The sequence below is a fragment of the Apium graveolens genome, chromosome 3, assembly GCF_009905375.1.
Source record: "Apium graveolens cultivar Ventura chromosome 3, ASM990537v1, whole genome shotgun sequence".
Classification (NCBI taxonomy): Eukaryota; Viridiplantae; Streptophyta; class Magnoliopsida; order Apiales; family Apiaceae; genus Apium; species Apium graveolens.
Window position 1 is genome coordinate 205,767,961 of NC_133649.1, and position 7,406 is coordinate 205,775,366.

The 7,406-nt window shown below is 37.7% G+C and overlaps 1 non-coding gene across 1 annotated transcript; it reads left to right on the top strand.

The window, feature by feature from the left end:
* Positions 1 to 213: 213 nt before the first annotated feature.
* Positions 214 to 320, top strand: LOC141715702 (small nucleolar RNA R71). Its single transcript, XR_012572454.1, has one exon. It is a non-coding gene; the product is annotated as a small nucleolar RNA R71 (small nucleolar RNA).
* Positions 321 to 7,406: the final 7,086 nt, after the last annotated feature.

Sequence of the window (7,406 nt, forward strand, 5' to 3'; positions counted from 1 at the left end):
GTGGCTGCATCAACTTCCAGAATACTTGCTACCTTGCCTGACGTCATCCTCTGAGTTGGGTTTTGATGCTCATTTGCAGCCATCGTCTCTATAAGATTATACGCCTCAGTATAGCTTTTAGCCCATAAGGCTCCTCCAGCTGCTGCATCGAGCATGGGCCGAGATTGGGCCCCCAAACCATTATAGAAACCAGTGATCACCATCCAATCCGGCATTCCATGATGTGGACATTTTCTCAACATTTCCTTGTAGCGTTCCCAAGCCTCGCACATAGATTCTGTAGGTTGCTGCGCAAACTGAGTAAGAGCACTCCTCATAGCAGCAGTCTTTGCCATTGGATAAAACTTCACCAGAAACTTTTGCGCAAGATCTTGCCACGTAGTGATGGACCCAGCTGGTTCAGAATGTAACCAGTCTTTAGCCTTATCCCTCAGTGAGAATGGGAAAAGCCTCAACTTGATAGCCTCATCAGTCACGCCATTATACTTAAAAGTGCTGCAGATCTCGACAAAATTCCTTATGTGCATGTTGGGGTCTTCAGTTGCCGCTCCTCCAAAAGAAACAGAATTCTGCACCATCTGAATAGTGCCCGGCTTGATTTCAAAGGTGTTAGCTTGAATAGCCGGATGAAGGATGCTTGACTGAATGTCATCAATTTTAGGCCGAGAAAAATCCATAAGAGCTGGATCAGCTTGAACAATACGATCTCCCATGTTTACTGGTTCTTTCTGCTCAGTTCCTGAATCCGAATCCTCAAAATCTAACTTCTCCGGAATATCAAGAACTTCGTCTGTCTCCTCAGCTGTATCTAAAGTCCTCTTGCGAGCACGAGAACGAGTTTGCATAAACGCTTGCTAAAGTACCTGAAACACAACCGAAAAGAGTAAGTAACTACTACGTCCTAATCACTGAGTCCTAATGACCAATGATGGTAAGTACATAAACTAAACAAATATGCCGAGTCCCCGGCAGCGGCGCCAAAAACTTGTTAGGGCGAAAACACGCGCTAATATTCACGCAAGTATACGCGTTCGCAAGTAATATAGAATATTTTCTAGTTCGTTCCCTCAGAGACTCAGACTAAATTATTGTCTAATTAAACTCACTCACCAATGTATGATTACTTCTCAATGTTAAGATAATAACACTTAAAATTGTTGATTAAATATTAACTATAATTAACTACTTAATTAACCACTTAATTAACACTTCAATTTATCAATAATAAAACACTCATGAGATCACAACTTCATTATTACTTCCTTCTATAGCCATTGTTATTACCTTTAGCTTGTGATAGTGATGATATTAATCGAATAACACGAAACTGATAAAAGCCAACTTTCATTGTACTAATACCATTCTACCAAGCATCCATAATTAAGATAGAAGTTGAATAGTCATCAATTATGTTGAGTTCCTATATGTCTACAGAAATTGACAACACAATGATTTAAGCTCAAGTTATTCCTTTTGATTACATAGGGCAAATAAAACTGTTAGAGTTACCCACTAATCATGCTCAACGTACATGAACCTATGCTAACATGGAAAGTTCTAAATCTCAAGATCCACCGTCGCTTCATAAGAGATTAACACCCTATCTTATATGTTCGCGACGCACATAAGACGAATACGCACAACCAATACTAGATATCATGCAATCATCACACACTAAAGTATTAAACAATTAACTAAAGAATTCCATAATAAATCCGTTGCAACCCCATGATCACGATTAGCCCATAATAGAACTTATCGCCATCATGGGTTCATATGAAATCATGATAAACAAACACAAGAAAATAATAACTAAACTAATTATATTAAAACAGAGTACGTCACAAGAGTAAATAAGTCAAAGCAAGAAAATTAGCATCCAACGTTACAACGAAACAAGAATCACAAGAATATATGCTTCCTCTTCGTTGCGGTGTGCTAAATCGGTCTTCTTCCTTATCTCCTTCGCTTCTTGCGTAAAACACAATCTAAAACATAATCCCCTTAATCCTCTCTGTGAAAACGTCTCAAATCTACCTATATAATAGTCCCATAAAACTCAGATTACATAGAAGTTGGAAGCCAAACAGAAGTAGAAGTCTAAAATAATTTATCTTTTTCCCCGACCCTGCGTGGCCGCTCAGCATAGCTGCGCGGGCGCGCAGGTTGCTGCGCGGCCGCTCAGCATTGCTGTGCGGACGCGCAGGCCTCTACTGGAAAAAATCCAGGTTTGCTCCATTTCTTCTCCATAATCTGCCCATTCCTTTCCTCTCGCAATGGTGAACACATGCCAAGGCTTATTCTTGATGATTCCTCCCCCGAAATGCAACTAATACCCTGAAATGCATAAACACTAGAAAAACGCATCAAATACACAAAATACTTGATTTCAAGACACCAATTTAAGCCATTTTAAGACGTTCTAAGTGGTATAAAATGCCACTTATCACCCTACATAGTGTGGCATGAAAAGTTTTCTCATTCAGCTAAAACACTATTCATAAGGGTTACAAAAAGTTCAAAATTTTAGGGTTATTACATGTATACTCACACATCACAACTTATGTTTGATCATAAAAATTTCCCTTTTATCATTATTCTTCTTTTCGCGTTCCGGGTCACGTTCTGCCTAATGGCCCGACGCTCAGCGTTTCAATTACGCTTCACAATATCATTATCGACCGATACGTCACTAGAACGCAATACTTTACTTAAACATTCATTTCACATAATAACACATATTTCACATTTTAAATACTTTAATCCCTTTTTAGGACGGGTTCCGTTCTACCTGACGGCCCGACAACACAGCTTAACTCCTAAGCTGACTCTTTAAATTGGAATGCGTCTATCTACGCTCCCAGATACTAATATACAATAAAATAATTAATCAACACTTAATCACATAATTTATAATCACATCACAAAAATCATACTTTATTCACTTAATTACGTCGCAAAATTCTCAGTCGTCACAAGTAAGATAGTTAAAATTACCTAAGAATCATGCATAACAAATACATGAACCTATGCTAGCATGGCAAGTTCTAAATCATTATATTCACTGTCGCTTCAATAGAGATAAACACGCTATCATATATGTTAGCTACGCACATAAGACGAATAAGCACAACCAATATTAGGATATCAATCAATCACCACAAACCAAGATATTAAACAAATTAACTATAAAAATTCATAAGTAAATTCGTTAGAACCCCATAATAATGATTAGTTCATAACCGAACTCATCGTCACCATGGGTTCCAACGAAAGCATGATAATAAACAATATAAGAGTACTAGGGTTCAAGACAAATCGAAAATAAGCATCCAAGTATCAACTATATTAAAGAAAACAAAAGTCTTCTTTTCCGTAGCCTTCTCGTGCTCTCTAGGTCTTCTTATTGCTCTCCCCTCACTCCTTGTTGTTGAAAATGTCTTTTATTGATATATATAGGCTCCAGGATGACCAGAACTCTCAAAATCTACAATTTCGAATAAAATCAGGTATCTGGTGCAAAAACAGGGCGCGGGCGCGCTACATTCGGGAGTGGCCGTGCTGGAATAGTGATTTCAGCGGCACGGGCGCGCTGGTTCTTGCGCGGCCGCGCTGACCATATGGAAATTTTCTGACAATTCTTCTTCTGGCCGTATCTTGAGTTCTGCTCGTCAGAATTAGGTGATTCAAATGCCCACACGAAGCTAACGACATTCTCTACAACTTGAGAATGGACTAGGATTCCAATTCTGATCTCTTTTCAGCATATTTCCTTGAAAAGCTCCTTTCTTCAATTAAATGATGCCTGAAATGTAATAACACAAAAACACATCAAAAATACCTACTTGAGTCCAAAACACCAACTTAAGCCTGTAATGAAGCGTTCCAAGTAGATATAAAATCCACTTATCACACCCCCAAACTTGAATCGATGTTTGTCCTCAAGCATAAACATACTCAAATCTATAAAACAAACCTAATGCTTGAATCCAACTACGTAAATATAACTAAATGATAATGCAATCGATCCCCTCAGAATAACTATAACCAATTGAATAAGCCAATGCCTCTAAGAATGCAATAACTTAAAACAGAGTTCAAATAAATCTCATAAATCAACTCACAAACCAAAACGTGCGTGTGTGGATGCCTAACAAATATACTCTTGAAACTAGATGAAACTAGATCAATAACCATAACTTATCTTTTATCAAAACAATCACAAGTTTATAAACATAATAGACGATAAACGCATAATGACTCACCACACCTCCTTCCTACTAGAGTTATACAAGGATTCATGCTATTATTGAACACATAACAAAGATGCTTATTTGACCATGCAATGAGTGAGGTCCCAAAAGACTTATACAATAATACCCATGTAGTGAGCGTTAGGTTAGCGGATCCCAGACTACCAAAGCGTTAGGTCACTAGGCACAAAATTCCCTAGAACTTAATAACTCGAGTATTAAAGAGCTCATTCTTGATCAATTATGCATGAACACATACTTTTTTTTCTTTTTCTTCTTTTTCTCTTTTTTTAATAATTTTTGAATGAGTGTGTTTCGCTCCATCTCATTCAACCCTAGACTACTTATAAATTATGAGCTGGCTACTAGCCACTTGACGCCTAGCCTTCCAACAACTAGCAATGAAATCCAAGCTTTTCTCCATTTTAAAAATCAGTGTTTTTACGTCATTACGAGAATAAAAAATATTCTTAATATAACCAAGTGATTAAATTCAACAAATAAACAAGTATGATCATGATCTAGCTCCACAACAATCTATAAGACTTAGTGGGAAAAAAATTATTTCTGGCATGGAAGTCAATTCATTAGAACTTAATTATCCCTCTGTTCTTCATCACCACACTCAAATCAACATCAACTTAACAAATAGAAACAACTCAACCTAAGGGATCATGTTATATGCATGCAAGTGCAACTACATGAACTCACATAAAAACACAAACAAATATGTATTATATGAACAATTATGCAAAAATATGAATGAACTACAACTAAGTATGCAATATGAATCTATATGAAATATATGGACACGCACAAACTAATCCTTACATTATCACCCCCAAGCTTAAAATTTTCAATGTCCGCATTGAAGGTAATAATAAAGATTTCAGGCATACCTAGTTGTCAGGAGAATCACCCTCCTCGGATGGAGGATCAGGTGGCCAATCAACCTCGACACCAGTGTCTCGGGAAACAGTACCGAGAGCATATGTCAAATCTGCAGCAAAATGACAGTGAATGTCGTGCATGGCCTCCATACGCCTAGTCAATCGCATGTACTGCGCATCACCAACACCAGTCCTATCAACTGCCTACTGCGCATGAGAAGAACCCTCTATAGGTATGGGAGGATCCATCTGGCCACTCTCTACATCATCAAAAATATATCCCAACCCCTTATCATGGGTTGCACCTAAGAATGCATAACTCAAGTGATCTGATAGTGGGTTAAGCTCAAGTGTGGAAACATCTTCAATAGACGGCTTAAGACGCTCCTGAGAAATTTACAGCTCTGCTAACCCAATAGAATCGAATGGCATATCCAACTTCCTCTTCCACGGAGGTGCATTCAAAACCTGCAATTGCTCTGCTCCTTCTTCATCTTCAATAACTGATTCCCCTATTAAGGATCTCTCTAAGGTATCTGACTTTGGAAATTGCTCAAGTTCCGAATTCACTACAGAATCGACCATCTCTAATTTAAAGCATTCCTCTTTAGCTGTGGGTAACTTTATTGCCTTGAACATATTAAAAGTGACCTTCTGTTCATGAACCTTCATCGTAAGCTCTCCTTTTTACACATCGATCATAGTTTGGCCTGTATCCAGGAATGGTCTTCCCAAGATGATGGGAATCTTCTTATCCTCCTCAAAGTGTAGAATGACAAAATCAGTAGGAAAGATGAGCTTATCCACCTTAGCCAAGATATCCTCCACTATACCTCGTGGATAAACGATGGAACGATCAGCTAGTTACAATGACATGTATATCGGTTTCGGATCAGGTAGACCAAGCTTCTTGAAGATAGACAAGGGCATCAGATTGATGCTAGCTCGCAAATCACACAAGTATTTGTCGAAAGACAAGTTTCCGATGGTACAAGGAATAGTGAAGTTTCCAAGATCTTTAAGCTTCGGAGGCAACTTCTGTTGTAGCACAACACTACATTCCTTCGTAAGAGCAACGGTCTCTAAGTCATCGAGCTTCACTTTTCGAGAGAGAATACCTTTCATAAACCTCGCATTTCTAGGCATCTGTTCAAGAGTTTTAGCGAAAGGTATGTTGATATGAAATTTCTTGAACACCTCCAGAAACTTAGCAAATTGCTTATCCAACTTCTGCTTCTACAGCCTTTTAGGAAAAAGAGGTGGAGGATAGACCTGTTTCTCCCCTGTATTATCCTCAGGAGGAGTGTGTTTCACAGTTTTCTTCCTTGATTCCACTTCTCCTTCCTTCTACACATCTTCTTCAGCCAAAACTTCGGATTCTGGAACTTGAGATTTTGCAGTGCTTCCAACCTTCCCAGACCTCAATGTAATTGTTAGGTCACACCCACTATAGAAGGGGGTTGAATACAGTGTTTAGCACAATCAAATCGAATTAAAGAACACAAGTAACAGAATACAGACTTTATTCAATATAATAAACTCTGTTATAATATAGAACTGTCCTCTCTCAGTGATGAACAAATATCACGAGAGCTACTAGGGTTACAATGAATATTAGTCTCGATAATGATAACACATATAGTGTAAACCCTATGCATGTGTTTATATACTACACAGTTACAAGATAATCGCTAATTGATATGGAATATAATTCTGCTTCCTAAAATATATCAGCTAGTTATCTTTTCTTCCAAGTATTCTATTCTTCATAGAATTCCTTCTTCATGCATATCTTTTCTTGCGTTTGTCTTGATCTTCTTTCCTTTCAATCAGCCGCCTTCCTTATCTGAAAGTCCCCTTAAGTCCTGATAAATATCTCCTGATAACTTAAGTTCTGACAACTTAAGTTCTGACTTCAGTATAAGTGCTGATTTCCAGTTAAGTACTGATTTGTCCTATTTAAGTAAGATCTGAAAACTAAACACAAATCATATCAGACATGACATTATCAAATATATCTAACAATCTCCCCCAACTTGTAAATTAGCATAATATACAAGTTTACCAGATATTTGATGATGTCAAAAACATTAAGTACAAATGCATGAGAATTTGACTAGATAACTACAACTTACAGTCCTTAAAGCTTTACCATCTTTAACTTCTAATAACAACTTCAGTCTGTATACACATCAGAATTTGAGCAGTTGTAGATCTTGACTTGGCTTTAATTACTGATCTCTTTGATGTCAGGAGTTGTTAT